The following is a 22,881-nucleotide window of genomic DNA, read 5'->3' as shown; positions in this document are numbered from 1 at the left end:
ATCATTGTTACTTACCCTTATGTCCAAGAAACCTTTTCACCACAATTATAGAATGAAAGAACCATAAGATCCAGGACCTGAAGCACATTTCCCCCACAAAACAAGTAGTTATGCATGGTCCAATCTTCCCATAGAATGCCCACAGACTCTCACTCACTGTACAGTGATACTACAATGCGTTTTTAGTTTGGGCTATTATTAGGTGTTGCTTCTGACACCTATAATCGTGAACTATGCATTTGTTTACAGATAGGGAGAAACGGAATATGAGGATGGACACAAAGCTTGTAGGTGAAGTCTAGTTATTTGCATGTGCCACACCTAGATGTAATTGTGAATGATAGCATGTGCCAAATTCGGATGGAATCGTGAACTTTAGTAGCCTGCGTCACATCTAGATGGATATGCGAATGTTAGCATGTGCCACACTCAGATGGAATTGTGATTGTTAGCATATACCACACTCCACCAGAATCATGATTGTCAGCATGTGCCACACTTAGCCGGAATTGAATGTTAGCATGTGCCACATTTAGCTGGAATCGTGATTGTTAGCAAATACCACACTTAGATGGAATTGTAATGTTAGCATGTGCCACATTCAGATGGAATTGTGATTGTTAGCATATGCCACACTCAGCCAGAACCATGATTGTCAGCATGTGCCACACTTAGCCGGAATTGAATGTTAGCATGTGCCACATCTAGCTGGAATCATGATTGGTAGCAAATACCACACTTAGATGGAATTGTAATGTTAGCATGTGCCACATTCAGATGGAATTGTGATTGTTAGCATATGCCACACTCAGCCAGAACCATGATTGTCAGCATGTGCCACACTTAGCCGGAATTGAACGTTAGCATGTGCCACATCTAGCTGGAATCATGATTGGTAGCAAATACCACACTTAGATGGAATTGTGATAGATAGCAAGTGCCACACTTAGATGGAATTGTGAACCCTAGCCTGAGTCGTATCTAGATAAAATTGTGAATATTAGCATGTGCCACAATAAGCCAGAACCATGATTATCAGCATGTGCCACCCTTAGCCGAAATTGAATGTTGGCATGTGCCACATTTGACTGGAATCACGACTGTTAGCATGTGCCACATTTAGCTGGGGTCGTGATTGCTGGCATGTGCCACACCTAGATGGTATTGGGAACACTAGCCTGAGTCACATCCAGATAGGGTTGTAAATAGCGGCATGTGCTGCACTTAGATGGAATTGTGTATGTTAGCATATGCCACACTCAGCCAGAATCATGATTGTACCACACCCAGCCGAACTAAATGTCGAACATTAGCCTAAGTCGCACCTAGACAGGACTCCGAAGCTTAGCAAGAGGCGCACTTAGATGGAATTGTGAATCTTAGCATGTGCCACACTTGGATGGAATCGTGAACATTGGCTTGAGTCACATCTAGATAGAAATGTGAAGGTAGCAATGCCGCAATGTAATTTCCAAACGACAGCATGTCCAACAGATGGAATCGTAAACATTATCCTGCATAGCATCTAGATAGAAATGTGGAGGATAGCATGCCCCACACTGAGATGTAATTGGGAATGATAGCATGTGCCACACTTAGATTGAATCATGAACATTAGCGTGAGTCACATCTAGATAGAGATGTACAGGTTAGCTTGCGATACACTTAGATGAAATTCTGAATGATAGCATGTGCCACACTCAGATGGAATTTTGATTGTTAGCATATTCCACACCTAGATGGAATTCTGAATGATAGCATGTACCACGCTTAGATGGAATTGTGAATCTTAAGCATGTGCCACACTTAGATAGAACTGTGAATGTTAGCATGTGCCGCAACGTGGACATATAGCACATCACTTCTAAGCCACAATGCCAATAGCCAACCCACAAACAATTTAAACCCTCTGCATACACCTCTCAAACTCTAAACAAACACAACCACAACCCTATAGCACAACAAACCGCACAATCTTCACTATAATGCAACAACAAAACAATTCACACATAGACTTGCACAACAGCACACGGCAGCTACCGAATGGAAAGCACCCCAAGCCCTGCGAACAGTGTTAACTGTGTTGAGGCTGCCAACAGCACATCACTGCTTTCTTGCACTTTTCCCGCTTATTCCCACTAACTCACCTCCTTTTCTCTTTTCAGATCCGCCAGAGCGCCAGGGGACCACTCCGGTGGTGATAGTGCGTGGTACAAATATCCTTTAACATTAACATCCACTGACTGACCATGGCCATGCTAATCCATATGGCCATTCCCACCCAGTGCCTGCCCCTACCTGCCCAAAACAGCTCGTCATGGGAACACTTTGACCTCACTTTAATCCAGCCTTTCCATCAAACTTTGCACTAAAAGTGCCTGCCAGTGTTTTCTTTAAGGCAGTCTTCTGATGAAAGTGAATAACTTAATTGTTAAATAAGATGTTCGATGTATAAGCACTATGCATGTCCTTCACTGAATTCCTGTTGATCACAAGCATTGGCATAGCCAACAGTTTTGGTTGATGTAAAGGTATTAGGCATTTGCCAGGCACTGCTATTACATACTTTAGTGAATTGTGGGATTCATTCACTTCTCCCAAGGGGGGGCCTCTCCTGTGAAGCTAGAGAGGTAAGTCTGCTATGCAACATTCCCCCTCGGGGTGGCGGTAAGCAGTATGTCATAGGGAGAGACACCCACCTTGGGTATAAGGACTCCCTTTCTGATGAGGAACTCACTTTTCACTGTCCTCAAAATTCCAGTACCACTCCATCAGTTGACATACAACTAGACTCCTCCAACACATGCTATTGTAATGTAACTACCGAAGATAAGTACCTGGCTGGTATTGTGACAAGTAAGAACATAGGAATGATAAAGAATACCTGTCTGTTAACCACTGAGACGAAGAAGCCACAAGGAGTTCTGAAGCGTTTGGCTTGCTTATTTACTTTTGTTTCCTGTTATTGCCAGTGCTGCGGTACTTCCGGGTTCTTTCTATCTGCTACTGTCCTCTCTCTGGGTTATATCTTCTGTCCGGTTACTGACCTTAGCTATCTATTCATTTCTACGTACATCACGGGGCTTACGCCATCTCTATCTATCCCTAGTTTTATTCCTACCTGTTTTATACTTTACTCCGGCTCCTTCGTTTTCTGTCATCTTCTTACGGTGATTATACATCACGTTGTGTAGCGATCTCGCCTTCTTCCTGCTGGTTCCGTACATTGTTCTTCTTTCTTCTAAGTATTTTGTCTTCATACGCACCTCCACTTCCTCTGTCTATTCTTGTAACTCCTGCTATCCGCTTCCTGTGTTCCATATCTGGTTGATACCACGCCTACTACAAGAATCTTTTGGAAGATTTGGACACAACAGTATTCTATTCTGCCAAAGGACCGGAGATCATTTCCTCGCCACTGTGTTTCAGGGGTGAACTTTGGAGGATCCCTACAGTGGGAAGAGGGAAGCTATCCATCTCTCCTGGTCCTTAAGACTTCCAACATAAAAGGCATCACCTCTGTTGTCTACCCAGAACTGTTATCACTGATATATCTGCTACATCGGCTTGTTCCCTGGACGTTTTTGGGGGCTTGCTCCTTGGGGTTCCCCCTGATCCTGTTTTCCTACAGGTCAAGGTGGCCTCCGAGCCAGCTTGCCCTTACTTGCACGAGGAAAAGAAAGACGAAGGAAAGTAAAGGGAACCAAAAGAAAAAGGTATTGGGCGTCTTAAAAGAAGAATCAGGTGAAGAGAGGGAACGGGGAGGTACCACAGACTTTGACACAGACCCGGGAGTTACAAAACAGCTGGGGAAGGGAGGCTCGTGACTCAGGGAGAACTCTGCTTTGCCTGACTGCTGGCAACATGCGCAAGGAGGTGCCCGAGGTGCACAGAGTGGGAGACCAACTGGAGGAAGTCTGTCCCCTGCTTTTAAGTCCCACAAGGGACATTTAAGAAGGGGTTAGGAGAAACCCCAACACAAAAGTGGTTAAACCAAAGCATGTTGAAGACAGACATAGGAAGGCCTGTCTGCAGTCAGGAAAAATTGTTGGGAAGAAGAGAGAAATAAATGATGGCGTGAGAGGGCAGTGAGACACAAACCCTCTTTTTCGCGCATACCAAAAATCGACACAGAGGTGTCTCCAACAAAACACATGTGTATGGGCAGTGAAACAGTCCTGACTGGAGACCAAAGAGAAAATGCTGACATGGTGACGCAGCCCCAGTACAATAAAATTAACGGGAATAGTGGGAGACCCGGGAACAGGGCATGTGTAATGAGTATATACAAACCCCCAGAAAGCATATATACAACAATTGGAATGGGCTTACTCTTCCCAGTGAATGGCAAACTCATAAGTGAAACAAGGACTCAATCTACCATCTCAGTGAGGAGATGAATAATAAGAGGAGAGAGTTGTTTTGAGACTCCACTTGCTCATCCTAAAGGAGAAACAAGTATTGGGGAGAAAAACACATGTTCAGAGATTCAGTATAACTATCATATTGGAGGGCCAAAGACCATCCATAATTGAACTGGTTATTGGGTACAGCGCACAGATCCCAAGGGAAAAACCAGTGGCCAAGAGGAGATAATAACTGGGAAGACATACATTGAAAGTTCATCCCAGTATCAAGGAAACACGAGAAATATTTCAGGATCCAAGGAAACCAACACAAAAGGGCCTAGAAAAGTCCCTTAAAAGAACTGAATGAATTGGTTCAAGGGATAGCGAAAGGCTATCTGAAGAGCCTGTATTGAAAAGGACTTTGCTGAAAAGCAACCCAGGAGAAGGGAGACATTGGGCCTCATTACGAGTCCGGCGGTAACCGCGGCGGTAAAACCACCTGGTTACCGCCGGACTCGTATTACCGTTCCGCCTCTGTGATTCCCGGAATTACCGGGGCATTACAACCCCGGTTTTCCGGGAATCACGGAGGTGGAATGGTGTTAATCCCCATTCCCATTGAGTCCTATGGGGATCATGGAAACACCAGCAGCATCTTGTAATGCTGCCGGTGTTTCCTCGTCCGCCTGCAGGCGGGTGGTGTTAAACCCGCCAGGTCAGACCTGGTGGGAACATCACCTCCCGCCTGCAGGAGTTGTAATCACCCTGCATGGAAACATCGGTGGCGGCGGGTTTACCGCCACCGTTGTTTCCATACCGGGCAATTTGTAATGAGGCCCATTATCATGTAGTTTACTTACTTATCTACTATTAGTGGTAGGGTCAGCCAGGTTAGATTTGGATGGAGGACAGACTTTAGTGCACTCTGATGCCATTGGACATGCAGCCCAAAACATAAAACATGTTGTGGACTTCACCAGTGATAATGAGCACCCTAGTTTAGTTGTGTTAGGTAAGGAACCCCATAGAATAAGGAAGGCTAGGCATTTTCTTAATTATTTTCAAATAAACCTTTGTGAGAATGGTAAGTATTAGTCTGTTTCCTTCTTCTGACCTACCATATATGGTGTCAGAGTGGGATGCAATGCAGCTGATAAAAGATGGGAACCCAGAAATACGGCAAGCGAACACCGAAAGCTTCTCCAACCCACGGTAGCCACAACCAAATCAATAGGCTTCGACCTACATAGTGGTGCAGATATCATAATAGAAGCAGGCCTCCAAGTCAAGGCTCTCATGCAGATATGATGGCGATATGGTCTAGATGTCATGGCCAGAGTGATTGATCCTGATTATCGAGATGAAGATTTTGCTACATTATCACGGAAGCCAAAAGAAAATAAAAGTGAATTTTAGAAAACGCTATGTTCCCTGTTCCCCAGGAGGTTCCTGAACAAGATAAAACAGAATTGGGTCCCCAAGGCTTTGGTGATGCGGGCAAACCTCCAAAAGACAAACCGCCCCCCTCAGGTAGACGAAGCATACCTCATTCCGGACCTCACTTTCGCCCAACATAATGATCCCATTTTAGCAGAGGCTTTTGCTAAGGTAATCCCGGAAGCTGAAATTCGGGCTCAGGCTGGTCCCATCTTTTTTTTTAAAAAAGGCCCTCAACATCTGAGGAGACATTACACCCGACGGTACCTCAAGAACACAGTTGGTGATTCCTCAAAGTCACTGAAGGGCTGTAGTAGAGCGCTCCCATTCACTTTTAACAGCTGGACACCAGGGAGTGAATAATATGCAGGACCAGGTTTTCCCCCAATTCTATTGGCCAGAAATGTACACCGATGTTAAGACCTTTGTAGTAAGCTGTGCCATATGCCAAAAAACTACAAGCCAATCGATTCCACCAGCACCCCTACAACCACTCACTATTATTGAAATCCCCTTCTCTGGAATTGGGATGGACATTGTCAGAACTCCTGAACCAAATAAGCAAAGAAATAAGTTTATACTGGTCATAGTAGATTATGCCACAAGATACCCAGACACTTTTGCCAACCAGAACAATCCCATTCTAGTGTGTTTAGATGCAGGAGCAGTGAAACAGTGCTGACAGAGGCCGTCTCAATCCATTTCAGTATTCGAATATTGTATGAAATACAACTGCAAAGCACAAAGTCGCAAAATACGTTGTCCCTTACCTGGGGGTCACAGTAGACAGTGGATAGGGCCTGGCAAGGCCACCCTGGGTGAACCGGTGCAAACAAGCAGTGGGAGCTGCCTATGGAGGTGCCCGTTGCCTTTGGCCTTTCGTCGGCTACCCAAGCTAGTATGCCCTGGAGACGTTCCTAAAGTGCAAGTGTTCCGGTCACATGGGGGCTGTGCTGGCCAATCCGCACTGGTCTAGGTGGGCGGTGAGAGTGGAGGGAGGCAAGACAGGGGAGGCTGGGGATAAAAAAAAAAGAAATAACAGAAATGGAAAGAGCAGTGGGTATGGTGGAACCCAAAGCCAGAGTGGATGCAGAGAAGGCACTCAACATAGGTGTTTGTCTCATGGCCTGGGCACCGTAAAAGGGCTTCCTGAACTTTCAGCATGGATAGTAGTCTCTGAGGCTGGTGGCCTGTTCGGTCATGTGGGGGGCTGTGCAGGCCACTATTAACTGGTCTGAGGGAGTGGAGGAAGGTGGATTACGGGAGGCTGGGGATTTTACAAAATAAATTACAGAAATGGAAAGGGAGCGGACACTGTAGAACCCAAACCCGGATCAGAGGCAGAGAGGGCACTCACCTGAGATGTTTGTCGCACCGCCTGGGCACCAGAAAAAAGTTATGTCTCTACAGAATGACATCCCGTTCTTAAATAAATGTAAAAAAACAAATACAATTGGCAATGCAAAGATGGGTTTTTTGCATTGTGCGCACAAACCATTAAATCTGGCTGTTCAAATCCTTGATTCTTTCATGTCTTGGTAATGGCATCAGTTTGATCAAGGCTCAAATCAAGTATCTCTATTGGGTATAAAGTCAAGTAGCCCTTATAAGTCCAAACCTTAAGAACCTGACAACAATGAGCTCGGCCCTCATCGACCTTCACTGGCTCCCATAGCACACACAAATCACCTTCAAGTCGTGCTGCATCATCTATAAATCAGTCGCCCTCAAGTCACCCAGATACCTTGCAGAGAAACTCTGCATCTTTGGCAGCCAGTGCACCACCAAAAGCCAGGACATGTGCAGACCTGAAATCCACCACTGCAAAAAGGAAAAACAGAAAACAAGCCTTCTCTGCCTACACCCCTGACTATGGAACCTTGTCCATGTCAACATCAGACCATCATGTCACCCCTTGCGCCACCTGACTCGCTAGATGCCACCTGCCCCTCTTCACTCTGCAACCCAGTACAGCTGTTCTCCCTCCTCAGTGTCCCTCTTTACCCTACCCCCACTGTATATCTTTTCTGTTGTTACCTCTGAAAAGTGCTCTGTTGTGCATCTGTAGTGTTGTATACCTCTGTCAAGGGCTCCGTTATGAATCTGTTTTGTTGTATACCCCTGTAAAGCGCTCCATTGCTTCTCAAAGCTAGATCCATGCTCAATAAATACCATAATAATAATGAGAGTACTGGTACACAAGTGTATGGAATGGCACATACAATCCAAACTGTACGTGATTCTACCAATTGTCGGAGATATACATTTGTACAAAGCAACTTGGTCTTCTAACAATGCTACATGATGCACAATGCGAGTGGGCCTGCGTTCATTTTGAAGCCCTGCCAGCACCTGCTTCTGCATGTGCTCAAAGAAGGGAGATGTCCACTGCCTGCAGCCCTTGACTTCACAGAGCCAGTACAGTGGCCCTAGATGGGGAGGGCAATTCCTGTGACAGCCTTTATGCTGCTAATTGGCCAGCGTCTAATTCATTATTCTAGGCTTTCTCCTTCTGCCCTCTCACTTCAAAACAAGTTGGACCTGCCCCCGAGAGATGGATCCTTTCTTCCCCACCATCCCACTGTACCCAAGCAGACTTGTCCTCAGGATATTTTTGGGGTGGAAGGATTGAAACCAGTTGACCAATTCAATAACTAAATATATATGTGTTCAGAACCTGCAGTAAACTGTGCTTGGAAGATGTGAAGTAACGTACAATCTGAATCTATCAGACTATTCCAAAGCTCTTTATGTGAGAGAATGAGAAGCACTGAAGTTGGATGACATATCTGCTTACTTTTTTTGGAGTCGGGTACAACCTGATTTTGTAGTGTTCATAATGCTCAGACGATGGGAGTAGCGCCATTAAAAGGCTAGCTGTCTAATCTTTGTTTGCAAGATGTCAAGCTCTTCTCTAGGTGTATGGGCCAAAGTGGAATTTCCCCCAAAGTATTCTGCCCTGTGTTCACCTCAATGGGTGGGGGCAGTGAGAATGCTTGGAGATTATTGAAGTTCAAGGTGGCTCATGGTACACAACCTCAATGATAAAATCAGGGAAATCGCCCATTGCAATTGCTTTAGGAAACAATCCATTCACCACACAGCTGCCCACCCCACTTGAAGTCCTTCATATGTTCCACTGAATTTATCCTTGAAAGACCTCATAATACACTGATTGTGTGATCACGCATGAGCTTGAGGAATAAAAAAACTGCACCAATGGAAAATATGTGTGGCCATTTTCCACTTCTCTTTTCCATTTAAAGGCCTAAAACTATAGCAGTTCTATATTGGTCCCTTGATCATCTTCTGTCAGCCCTGCATGTCTTTCAATACATTGTTGTAATCTTTAAAACATGTAATATCCTGCTAACTTCTTCTTTCTAGCACTCTGTTACAGCCCTTGATACATATGCTGGTTTTATAGAAGTGAATAAACATAATAGATTGTATTAACTAATCAACTCATTGGTACGCATTTAATCATTAGCAAACTATAAAGGCTGAGACAGCACTATCGGCATTTAAATCAATGACTTGCATGTTAACACAAAACCCTTCTGCACGTATTCAAGCCACCAGTAATGTTATGGAACATACCCATGTAGGGTATCTTGTGTGGAGAGAGGAAACCATCACTTCAGAAGTCAGCTCCGGTCGTGGCCAGTCTGCATGTTGCATTGAAGATTTTAAAAGAGGGAAGCCCACTGGCCAGGCCTTGGCCATGTGCCCTGGAGTACACGCTGAGGCTTATAGCGCCCTAGGGATCTCAGGATCCACTGTCCTTTGGCCATTTCCAGTGGGCCAGTATCCAAGGCCGATGGTCTCAGGGTCCACTGGCCACTGCTGTGTCCATTGTATTTCACTGGCCACAGCTGTGTCCATTTAACATGTTGCTCCAAGTCTTCCTAAACAACCCTTTCCCCCGTTCTAGTAAGTGTCATCTGTGCTTAAATGAGGTTTACATGAGTTTAAATTAGTGTTAAATTGACCTTATTTTCCCTCTTCCTATTCCCGTGATAATACCGCCAGAGTATGCAGATTCCCACAACTATGTAAGAGAGAAAACGCATGAAAATTAAAACCTCTTCCCCATCCTCACTGGCACTCACCATGCCACCCCCTCTTCTTTTCTTAGTTCGCTACCACAGCCATTGTGTTTTGCCTCCTTGACCCTCTTCTATTACCCCCTTTCACTTTTCGGTTAGTGTGACACAGTTTCTTTTCCGAGCACGTCTTGAGATGTTATGTTACTGTGTTAATCTCATGATATTCCCCCGATAAACCAAACATTTTCTACCAAATGGGCTCCCAAACCCACCATTTCACATGTTGTACTTTTTCCCGTCCCCACCTCTTAGCTGATGATAGTACACCACTTTTCCTCCTCAGAATAGTGTTTTGAGCACTTTTCATTTTCGGCTTCCCCCAGTATTATTGTGGGAAGCGCTCGCAGTACAGTAGTAGCTTTCTGTAGAATCCTTAATACATTATTTTGATTGCAAAAATTTTGGCCATTTCATTAAGAATAACAACTGCCCATGAAGAGTAAATGTACATTTCTACAGAGTTCAGGGGCCGGTGTTCTTTACATTTGACAGCTTATTTCTCCTAAAAATATTGTATCATTTGCTGCATTCATAGTTTTGAATTCACTTTGTGTCACAGGAGGAAAGGAGACATCTTGCCTTTTTCTCCGGTCATTCCTCTCTCTCTCTCTCTCTGGGCACTAGAAGGCAGGTGTAAAATGGATGTTTTGGGCTCACCCAGAGCCCTACACAACACGGTTTGTGGTTAGAGCTGGTTTAGACTTGCTTACAGCCACAGCCATCACCAATCTACATCCTTAGTGGGTAGGCCAGTGTGCTGGCAATTTGTGAGAGTTGGGCCTGATTGGCTGGCTGACAAAAACCTTTGTGCGCTTCCCTGGGCTGGTACCTTTTGGTAGGATTGACTGCCCCTGCGTGAAACAGGTTGTCAATGGCAACCCCCAGGTAATCCTCATATTCTACCTGTACTCTGAAAGGATTCTCATGAAGATGGGGTGGTGCTGCTGCTGAGGATCTGTCATGGCCATTCTGGATTGAGCCTGTTTCCTTTGCAGGGTTGCCAGATTGTGTGGGCTATTTCCCACACAATCCTGAATGGCTTGCTGGCAAAAACCTGTGTGCTTCCACAGTGTGCGGTTTGTGGGCTTGATTGACTGGCCGTTGTGAGGAAGGGGATATAAAGGGCAAACTCCAGCTAATTCTCAAATTCATACCTGAACTCTAGACGGCTTCTGATGAAGGACTGCTGCTTCCGAACAGGAATGGCCATACTTGTTTGACCCTGGTTCCTTTGTAGGTTTGCCAGATTGGGCTTTTTGCCACACAATTAGTCTTCTCAAAATTCTATTGTATGTGGAAAAATGAGCGTGTCTGGGCTGCCCTGTTTATTTTTTATGTACTGGTTTTAAACATAGATGACATATTTCCCAAATTACAATAGTAACAACATTTTAATAACCACCTTTTGCGTGAAAGTACAAAACTGGGGACTTGGGAAACGTTTTTACTCGGATGAGATTGTTGGGGGGGTGCATGGATCGGGGTGTGGGTGGAGGATTGGAAAGTGGTGCCATAGGGACATGTTGTTCTGAGATCTAACCTTTAGTAAAATAATGGAGCTGGAATTTAAGACTGTTGGGGAGAATTCTCAGAAATGTGCTAATTCCCTCTTCCTTAGAGACCCCCAGCAACTTCGCTGGATTTTGAGGACTTGATTTTTTTAACCTGGAAAGAGTGAGACCCTTTTCTCCCACTCTCTCATGTATTTTAATGTGATTTTTGAACTCTGTGTTTCTTTTGGTTGTGGAGTCTGACAAGCTCCATAGGCATCATCTTTTACATGTAGTCACACAGCACTTTCAGTACAGTGACACAGGCAAGTCTTTCAGATTTCCCAAAGGTTTAAATACCTTCTCTGGGATAAACTACTGTTTCCCAGAGCAGTAAAGTGAAATTGACTTTACTTACATATGTAACTTTCTAGACCCAGCACACACTATCTTACAATAGGGTGCTGGAGGGGTTACCTAGTATCCCCTTTGTCTAGCTTCTCGTGTAACATTTTTATGTTACCCTTTCCTCAATGAATGGCTGGTGGCAGTGGTTTACCTTTTACTAGCATTATGGGACTTTACCGCGGGCTGCGTTCGCAGTCACGGTAAAGCACCCATGAGAGCCATTTTTGTCAAAATGACCCCAGTCTTCTTTTTTGCCATTTCTTTGTCGAAAGGTCCTTCTTGAGATTTACTCTGCGCACCAAATCCGGTTTGGTTCCTTTGTTTGTTTTGTCTTTGGCAGGCTTCACGAGTGAAACCCGCCACCTGCTCCAGGATGTCTGGGGTGGGCAGGAAGTGAGGGAGGTGCTCGAATCTCCCTGTGCTTAGTCTCCTAGGAGACCCAAATGCACTCTGTAGTGGTTGGCCGGCTGACTGTCCGGCAAGGATAGCCACCCTGCTGGGTGACTGACAGCTAGGCTGGAACGAATGGGAGAGAACTGAATAAAAGGCAAGGCTTTTGGCTTGGAAAGCAAAGTCGACCACTGGACGAAGGAACCGAAGAATAACTTGAAGAGAACACCTGCTGCAACTCCTGGACCGTGGGTTTGCCCGCTGAAGCCCTGCTGCTGTGCTGAAACTCCAAATTCGTATCGACAGAGAAGCCTGTGCAAGGATGACTTCTCCCTTTGAGTTGGTGGGCCCAATCAACTCCAAAGTAAGCCACCTGGACATTCTCTCGGAGCTGGTCAAATTTTCCACAGAGTTGCTGCTGGAAACCGGAACGCCTGGGAGAGGAACACCAGATTGTGTGCGTTGCTTTTAAGTTGGCCAAGAGCTCCAGGAAGATCCTCTGGACTTACAGGAAGCAAGAATGACCAAGCATGAGCCCTCTCAACAGAGTGTGGGACCCCAGAAGCAAGGAATGCCCATCTCAACAGCCAGGAACCACAGTGTTGCTATTTGTGCTGAAACACCGAACAGCCACTTGTTTGAAGATTGCCGGTTGCGAGCGGTGACAGTCCCATTGCAGTGCAAGAGTCCCCAGAAGTCCTCCCTCTTTTCCCCACAACTGAGGCCCAGGAACAGTGAGATCTGCAGAGCTGCTTAGGAACAGAAGTCATCTGCTGCACTTTTCCTTCAATACAAAGGTACTGTAAAAGTCTGAGAGAACTTTCATCTTGCTGCAGAGTTGCTCGGATCTTCTACTACTCGCAAGTCTAACAGCTTGTGGTCCTACATTAATTCTTCTTTTTCTTCAAAGACTTCTAAAACATTGTGCAAATACTTTTCTTACTTAACTGCAAAGAAGTGCTTCAGCTTCTATAGACTTTTGCTTAGCCTGTTCCACTGAATGACTCTTATTGAGGGATCTGAATGTATTTGCCTTCTTAAGAATATCTGTGGTCTCTTGTATGTTGTAATAACCTTTTTTTTTCTTTCTTTTTTTGTATTACTTGTGTATAGTCAAACATAAAATAAAATTTACTTTTACAAGGCCTGGCGAGCGCTGCCCAAGTTGAGTGAGTTGGCAGAGTTCCTTGTTGGGAAATTGTTAAGATGACTAGCCGAAATGACAGTCAGGAGACACTGAGAAGGTCATAGCACTAACAGTTTCTTGAATTGTATGTTCAGTGCCCACTTGTACCCGTCTCAGGTCGCTTGGGGTTGAAAGGAGTTGATTTTTTTAAAGGCCACTACGTGTAGTTTAGCTGTTGCGCCTGACCATTTTGAGTTTTCCCCAGTGATCAGGCGAAACCACCAGGTTTCTTCTTCAGCCACCTCTAGGTCAGCTCATAGTAGAGTAAGAAATGCAGTACATTCTTGTCTCAGTTTAGAACAGTTGAAGCCCAAATGTTGCACGGTTTCCTGTTGGTCTGGTTCCTCACACAGTCTGCAGGTCGTCATGTTTGTCTGCATTATTATGGCTAGAATCACCCGGGTGTGCAAGAGATTTAGGCGAGCTCTGAAAGTTTTTTGCAATTGTTTGTCTGGAAATTTCAAACAGTAAGGCAGAGGGGATTTTAGTTTGTTAAAAGTCAGCGGGAGATGTTTTAGCAGCTTGTTGGAAACTGCTTTATCCCCGGTTTTAATCCAATCTCGACATTCCAACTTGAAGGTGACTCTTTGTGGATTTCCCTTGAGGTCGTCTGAGGTGCACGCCAGTTTGATCAATTTGGATTTTTGTTCTTCAACCCATTTGTTTAGTGTTTTGCATTTGTTTTTTTGATTTCATCGTCAGTGATCCTCTATATGGGGAGACAGTCTTGGAGTAGAATTTTCCTGTAGAGTTGGATTGAACGAAGCAATACAGTTGCCTCTAGAGACAGAAGACCGAGCTCTCGTCTGAGAGCTGCTATCGAGACTGAGTTCGGCAGAGCGAGCACTGACCTCCACAGGTATCCTTCCACTTTGGACCATATTGACACCGGCATGGTAATAGTGGCGTCCATTCCGTACGTCAGAGTTGGTACAACTTTACCCTTGTAGAAGTTGATTGCTGGTAGTAAGGAAAACTTTCCGTATTTCCCATCAATGATTCTCATTTGGGATGCAAGATTTTTAGTTTTTTCCCACAGGTACTGCTGCATTTTTTGTTCCTTTAAAGAATCATCAATTATGACTCCGAGGCATTTGAAGTTTGAGACCACTTCTATTTTAACGTTGTTTAAAAACCAGCTTACGTTGTTTTTGTGTTTCTGGTTTTGTTTGCTCAAAATCATAATTTGTGTCTTGGTGTTGTTTATCACAAGATTATTTTTTTTCATGTATGTTGCCAGCTTGTCTAGCTGCCGCTGGAGGCCAATAGGCATCTGATCTAATAAGATCATGTCGTCCGCGTAGAGAATCCAGGAAACCGTAGTATTTCCCATTTTTGGAGGAAATGCTCGAGTGGTTATTTCTGATTCTTTATAGTCCCCTAGGAAGGCCACAAAAAGAGCGGGTGCCAGTGGACATCCCTGCTTGACCCCAAGTTCTGATGATATTTCATTTCAGAGAAGACCTTGTCGGTTTAGGAGGACACATAGTGATGTTTGCGTGTGTAGTGCTATTATGGGGGCCCTTACTTCCTCCGGGCAATTGCAGGCTTTTAGCTTGTTCCATAAAATGACTCTGTCAACTTTGTCAAAAGCCTGTGATAGATCGACAAAGGCCAAAATTACATTTGGAGCTCCTTGTTTGACCTTTGACTTTATTATGTTTAGCAGGAAGATGTTCACTGCGGTACTCCCATTTTTTTGGAATCCCACCTGGAAAGGGTCTGCACATGGCACTGTTTTGGCCCATTTTTGGAAGTGATGTAAAAGCAGGGTTGCAAAGATTTTCCCGATGATATCCAGGAGGGCTATAGGGCGATAGTTTGACGGGTCCTCTCTGTTGCCCCTCTTGAAGATAAGTACCACAATAGCCTTTGTTCATGAAATTGGAATTTGTCTGGTTTTTCTACACTGAAGATGAAGCTGATGAAGTCTGTCCATTCGTCAATGTGTGTTTTTAAATCGATATTCGTTATGCCCTCTGGGCCCGGAGCTATAGATGTTTTGAGTCTTTTTATTGCTTCACTTATGTCGTCTTTTGATGACAAGTCGATCCAGAGAGAATCTGTAGCTCTGGGGACTGTCGTTCGACCGTTCTGTGTAGCGGCAAAGAGTTCCAAAAATAACTTTGCCCATACTGTTTCTGGAACTGAGTTCGCGAGTTGAGTTTCGGAAGATGAGTTTGTTTTATTGATTAAGGACCAGAAGTCGCCAGATCTTTTGGTGTTCAAAGTTCTTAACATTGCTTCTGCGTCATTCTGATAAAGGATGGCTTTGTAGGTCTTTAACCATGCTTTATAGATCTTAGTTTCGCTTTGCCAAATTGCCCATGTCAATTCTGTATTCTTTGTGATGGCGGCTCTCTTCAGTTTTCTTAACGTTCTTTTTTTATCCGCTACTGCTTTGTTGAAAGTATGATTGGTTTTTGTTGTGGGTTTGCTACCTCTTTTGTATTTCACCCTGTATTCAATTAGTAACAGAAGGTAGTTGGGTCTTTCTGCAGTTGTGATAGGTCGGGAATTTGAAACTTCCTTGATATATTGATCTGTGAGGTCTTTGATGTTTGCAGCGGTTAGGCGTAGCCTTGTTTGTTGATTGTTGATTGTTGGCCTCCATCGATGATGTATAGAGATTCTTTTGCTGACTGTTCGACGCCCATGTCATTGACAATAAGTTGTGATCACTAGCGTCTGTTCTTGTGACATTGAAAGATTCAATGTAGGGAAGCAGGGCACTGGATCCAAAAATGTAATCCAGGGTAGCTTTAGAATTGCTCCTCTCCCATGTTGGTATTTGCGGGTTCCAGTCTTTAATCCATGCGCGTTGTGATAATTTCTTTATGTCATGAGGTTTAGCCATGCCACTCCCCGCTCTTCAGACGGCGTATGTGTGGAGCTTTTGCTGTCTTGTACTGTCGGATTCCACACATTTAGCGTTCATGTCTCCACATATAATCGTACATGTGGTGTTCGAATCAATGGTAATGCTGTCGATGGTGACCGCCACAGAGCTACAGAACTCTGTTATACTAGTTTTCTGAGGATTCCAATAGACGGTCACAATGGCCAAGTTGGTCGTTGTCCATGTCTTCGTAGTGTGTGAAAAATGTTTCCAGTGTGTGAGGACTGCTAGTATTCCATATGATTGTGCGATGATTGTGCGATCTTCTCGATGATCTCTATACCCAATCCCAGCCAAACTGCAAGAAGTAGACCTGATGACGGACAGCCCAGTGATCCTTTAACTGCTGGTGATGTCTCGATTGCGAAGCCGTCAAGAGACGGTTTCTCCAGCAGCCACGTCTCTTGTAGACATAGAATGTCAAATTCTCCCAGGTCTTGACTGTCTGGGTTTGTTAAATGTCTGTGTCCTCTTGTGTTGCATGAGGCTATGGTTAGCGATTTTTTTATAATGATGTTCGCTCACTGGATGTAGTAGTTGCTATTTACTAGAACTAGGGTTTAAGGCTGCTTTTAGCCATTTCCATGGCCCACTCAGGAGTCCTTTTCCTCTTTGGAGTATGGGAGTGGGTTTTGGTGCTCCGTTATTTTCATCTCGTCTACTTTCTCTTTGTTTGTAATTTCCATTCCTTTGAAAATTGCTTTCTCTGTAGCTCCGGATACGTTGTCGGCGATGTGGAATATCATCTCTGGGGTAGTTTGTTCTGTCTTGTGCCTGTTTGTTTCCTTCTTGGGAGTTTTGAGGTGTCTCTCTTTCTTGGGGATATTTTGAGGATCTTTGTTTACTGTTGTCCTAAGATGATCTCCTCGTCTCATACTTCTGGGAATTATAATGATCTTCAGTTTTGGTGAAATGTTTCCGCCTGTTTGTTTTTGTGATAGCAGACTTTGTTTTTCTAAATGGGTCGTCAAGATCTTTGATTTCTGAGAGTGCGAATCCAGCTAGCTTTAGCTCTTTGAAAACTTCCTGTGTGAAGTCTTGTATGGCCGCTGCTTTGATATGGAGGAAGGCCTTCGCCTTGTTGTCTATGTGATATGGCTCGATTAACAAGAAGTCTTCTGTTTTTAGTCTCTGTAAGATACCTATTTTATTCAGTATTTTCATGACCGATTTTCGGTTTAGCACCATATATTTGTCAATGGCAGATATTTGCTCTATTTTGAAGAGCCGGGTTTTGTTTGTATGACGCTCATCAGGGCTTGTTTTTTTCCAGTGTGCTTGATAGTTGAAGCATCGTTTAGGTGACCGGGATTTCCGGACTTGGTTCGTTGATGGTACGTTATGGGAGTCTGTGGATTTTCCTTCTGTTTTTGATGAGCGAGCGGCAGAAAATTGTTTGCGTTCGCTATCGGTTTTGGGTTGATTTTGTTTGTCCTTTACCAGAGTTCCGCCAATTATTGGTTCGGAGACCTGAGCATGTCCCTTGTACTGTTTCGACCATCTTCGGAGGCGCTATTTGAGCTTGGCTGTTCCATCAGTTCAGTCCCTCTGCCCTCTGAGTCTAAGTGCTGAGTTAAGTCCATTAGAGATTGAGGCCAAGAAGTCTGCTGCCGTTCTTGGAGATTTGGTGAGATCTTCGGTCGTAAGAAATTTGTCGACTGCAGTTTGGTCCCCTTGCGCCGGGGACCCGGGATGGCCGCTTGAACTTTTGGCTACAGACTTGGATGCGGACGAGATCAATCAAAAATGTTCTTGTTGATCTGTAGCTGATAGTTTCAGAGCTATTTTCTGATTTGAGCAGGAATCTATGTTGCCATTTATCTGAGTTGTTATTCAGTAACTGTTGGATTGACAGGGTTTTTCTCTTGTGGGATTCGTTGGTTGTTTGTTGAAAATTGGTGCTACTCCATCAACGTGCTTGTCTTGCAGAGTCTGTGTAATTTTTGCCAGGCCTACTCGAGCTGGTTGCCCGGTTGATGAGCTTTCCTTCATTCTGGCTTCGAGAGATGCTAGCTTAGATTCCCAGTTCGCTTGTAGAGTGTCGTTTTTCAAAACAGTTGCCGTTAAGTAGCCTTCTAAAAATGTTAGTTTTGATTGAATTATGCTAACATTGATGTATTGTCTTTGATAGATTTGTTGATGTTCTCATAAAGCTTGCAGAATGGTGCCATGGCAATTGTTATAGCTGACATTATTGTTGTCATATCAGGCCTCTTATTTGGTGAGTCTTTTTGTAGATCGGCGGGTCGTTCGCTCAGTCTTCTGCTTTTAAGCGGGGTTGCCGACAGCTCTGCGTGTTGGTGTGTTAGAGTTGTGCGCCGTGTTTTATCGGTTGTACTGCTGTCGTCACTCGCTGAGGTTGACCTCGGCGAGGATGTCCATGGACCGGCCTTATCTTGTCTTGGCGGTATCAGGTCATTGGTGATTTCCGCTGGGATGTTTGGGGGCTCGGATCTAGAAAGGTGTATTTTTGCCCACTGTTGCTGACTCATCTCTCTTCCCTGTGGGCGTTCATTTTGAGAAGGTTGCTCAATTAGATCAGTGGGCTCTTTTTCAGGTTTATTAACCGCTGTCGGGGGGGTTCAGTGTGGTTACCTCTTTAATGTTGGGCCTGGATAAAGCGCAGTAATCCAGGCATGTTATTTCCGTTGGCTCCTCCCTAATTTGCATTGTTGATTCATGGTCTTTCTAGTCAGGTGCCATTTGTGTTTCATTGGGCTTGCCAAGAAAGATGGTTGTTTTCCTGAGTTTTGGGACGGACTGAGCCTCATCTAATGCCTCCAGAATTTCGGCGTCCGATAGTTCTGTTTCTGAGTGCAGCTTCCGTTTGCACTGTTTTTTAAAGAAGTTGATCAGAGCGCTTGATAGTAGAAGAGTCGGCAGCGTGGTGCAGTGGTTTGGGTGAAGCGCTTGCCTGCTTCGTTTTTGTCTTTATTTCCATTGTTTTTCATGCCTTTATTGTCTGTGTCTTCTTGAATTGGGCCTCCTTGAGCTTTGCTCCTTCCTCTTTTTTTATGTGGAATTCTTTTCCTGTTGGGAGGTTGTGATTTCTTAATCGGGGGCACTTCGAGGGGGGCTTTGCCTGCTCTGACAGTGAATTGTTTCTGGGTGTAATCCAAGGTAAATCAGGTGATGTAGGCACACCCGTATTGGAATCGAGTGCTGAAACCTGCTCTAGATACACGTGGGGGTCCTTGGTGGATGGCGTTTGAACAGTTGCAATCTTCTTATGAATGCTAAGGACCTGATCCTCAGAGCTAGAAGACAAGCCGATGATAACACTTTGGTCCTGGTCCTGCTCGGCGCTTACGTGTATAAAGGCAACGGTGTTTGCAGGACATATTTTGCTCAGGGCCTCGTTCAAGACGTTTGGGATCGAGGGCAGCTTAGTTGTCAGTTTGGGGGTGGGGCTTGGCGGTGTCAAGCTCGCCGAGTGTCTAACTCCGCTGGGGGGCGAGAGAGTGAAAAGGTTGCTGGCATTATTCGCCGCTAGTTTATTCGCTGCCGATTCCTCTATGCGGAGAGGGATCTGTGAGGCGAGCGCGACATCCTCCTCTCAGCCCCTCAGCACCGCCAGCACAAGGTCCCGCACGATCAGTCCTCCGACCAAATCGTGCGGTAGGCCACTCGCCAAAGCGGTAGGCTGACGGGCGGAGGCAGCTGGAAGGGCGGACTCCAGTAAACGCCTCGCGAGCCGTTCTGGAGACTGGGATGAAAGCTGATTTGCCGGAAGCGAGGCTCCCAAGGATCCAGGTTTCACGGCCTCAGGGGCAGCCGGAATGGAAGCGGAAGGGCTAGACTGCTCGAGTAAGTCCCGTTTTTTAATTGCTGTGTTTCTTTTGTTCTGCAAGTCTTCGGTGGGCTTTATCGGGGGAGCAAGTGTGTTTTCATTGACAGGGATAGATTTTGGGTTTGTAACTCTGCCACAGAGACACCGGACGTTTGAGAAATCTTCTTTTGCTTCGACTGCGGCAGAGATTTCTTCCCGTGGCTCCGTAGGCAACGTTGACCCAAGTCCACGTCTAGAGTCGGTGGTTGGTTCGAAATAGCATACTGCTGCGTAGTGTGGGTCGATTGTAAGATTTTTGAGCGTAGACCGCTGAGCAGTCCGGTGAGCCTGTCCTCAGTCCTGACATCTCCAACTGCCGAGGACAGCAGGACTGCTTCAACTCTGCTCCAACTCCGCGTTCCGCTCCGCGGATTTCAGCCGGTATAAGTGGGTTTCCTCCCACAAACAATAGTCACTGTGAACATACTGCTGACTGCAGGACTGCTTCAACTCTGCCTTCCGCTCCGTGGATGTCAGCCGGTATAAGTGGGTTTCCTCCTACAAACAATAGTCACTGTGAACAGACTACTGAATGCAGGACTACTTCAACTCTGCTCCAACTCCGCCTTTTCCATGGACTTACTCCTAAAGGATCCTAAATTCAACAGTGATATATTAATGTCCCCAGCACCCTAGCTATTGAAGTCACCTGAGGGTGTAGGTTGTGGCTGCGGGCCATCCCAAAAGGGTACTCACTGATTTAGAGATATTAAGAGTGTGTATTTTATTAAGTATATTTGAGTGTTACTGTTATATTGCTCCCTTCTGAAGAAGGCTTACTCTAACTGACTGATAAATAAATTAATAATTGTTTATTCAAGAAACCTTGAGTGTAAGAGTTTATTTGAACACTTGTCACTGTGAATCTCTGTGTAACTCCCCTACAGCTCACATTGACCCCTCTTGAGATAAGCCTGGCTGCTCAATCATGCTACCAACCTGTGTAGTACAGACTTATACCAAAGGTTGGGTTCCTATTGCCAGGAGGTCAGGCTTGTTGAAGTGCACCCAAAGGGTACTGCATACTATCTTGCGTAACAAAGACCATTTTGTAAAGCAGATTTCTTCTCCGGCCTAGTTGGTAGAAAAAAGTATTAATGTATGGCTGTCATTACTTTATGAACGATGAGGCGCATAGTATTCAAATTATGGCAGAGCATCCTGGAAAATGTTGACAAACATAAAGAAATATGTTAAGCAAAAGGAGTGAGATCATTGCTTCAATCACTCTCTCTTTAATGGAAGACTAAGTACCACAAGGCAGAGCAATGTGAGCATAAAACATGCCTCTTTGGCTTTGCAAAAATTTAAAAATCACTCCCCAGTGGAGGGGAGTGCATGGCTGTGAATGGCCCACTCATTCGTGCCTCAGTGAGGGCTGTGGGCCGTTACCAGACATATACGCACCCCCGACTGGGGCGTGATAGTTATTCGCACCCCAGGGGGAGCAAATAGTTTATTTTTTTTTCCTTTCGGAGAAGCAGCCGCCAGAGACCAGTGAGCAACCAGAGGAGGGTTGGGATACCAGGAGGCCTGCTAGGAACCCTAAGGACTTTACAGCAGTGGGACACAGGTCTGGGACCCGAATCCATTAAGGAGTGGCATCCAGAGTCATCTTCTTTGTGGCAATGCTTGGCAAAGTGGGATACCAGGGCTGCCTAGATCACGAGCAAGGGACAGAAACCAAAGGAGTCTGTGACCCAAGCGAAAGAAACCAAAGGGATCTGGGACCCAAGAGAAATAAGCCAATACCACAGGGGCCTAAGACATGACAAAAAGTATACCTGGCAGGATAGTGAACCGGGTTCAATTTTTTAGAATCAAGAAGAGTCAAAAAGGGACTGGGATCCACACCCAATACGAAATGCCTCCAAAACCATCATCAGAGTCATAGTACATGGCAGGATAGTTAACCAGGTGTGCTGTGAACACGGTGAGCATTGTGAGAAATCCAGGACAAGGGAGACTTACGCCCTAGTGTTTATGAACATTGTGGAAGGAGGCAAGAGGAGGGAGTCCTTCTCTTGACAATGACAAGAATCTGATAAAGACCAGGAGAAGAAAGACATTTGTCCTGACATTGGGAAAACAACTGAGAAACCTGAAAAAGGTCCGGGGGAGGGATTCATCCCCTTAACAAAGAGAAGGTACAAGACTGTTTTTCTATGTGCCTTATTGGAACCTCATTCCTTTTGATTTGCATCACTTAAGAAGAACATTTCATTTGTATCACCGTAAGCGATCAAGAGTAAGACTCGGACAAAGTAACAGCTTTTGTGTTGGATAAAAACTTTTATTATAAAAACACAAAGAGGGGCTTGGGGAAATCCTACCTGTCCCTAACTCTATAAGGGGTTTACCTGCCTCAACAAAACTAAGGAACGTGTGTGTCAGGATGTCTCAATAATAAAAAACTAAAAAAAAGAGTTCTCCGTCCAGTGTCCAAAATCCTAAGCAAACCCTCACACACTAAACTCAATATAGAAAAATAGGGATGTCTTTTAGCTGAACCCCTGCAGCTTCCTTCCCAAAGATCCAAACACAAAGTTCTAAAGGGAAGAAAAGAAAACCAATAAAGTTCCACCAGAAAAGGGGCCCTCTCTTCCGCTAGAGTTCTTCTGGCTTTTTACTGTCACTTTATCATGCTCGTAACAGAAAACCAATCAAGTTCTTTTCACCATCACTTTAACAATCTTAAGGGGCGGTGACCCTTCCCCTGGGTTTCTCCGGTTAACAATTTAACACTTCCAATATTCTAAAATCTCAAGGGGTATGACTCTTCCA

This window comes from Ambystoma mexicanum, chromosome 7p (genome assembly GCF_040938575.1).
Source record: "Ambystoma mexicanum isolate Mex_15411 chromosome 7p, UKY_AmexF1_1, whole genome shotgun sequence".
NCBI classification, from domain to species: Eukaryota; Metazoa; Chordata; class Amphibia; order Caudata; family Ambystomatidae; genus Ambystoma; species Ambystoma mexicanum.
Note: the sequence above shows the minus strand (reverse complement) of the source record.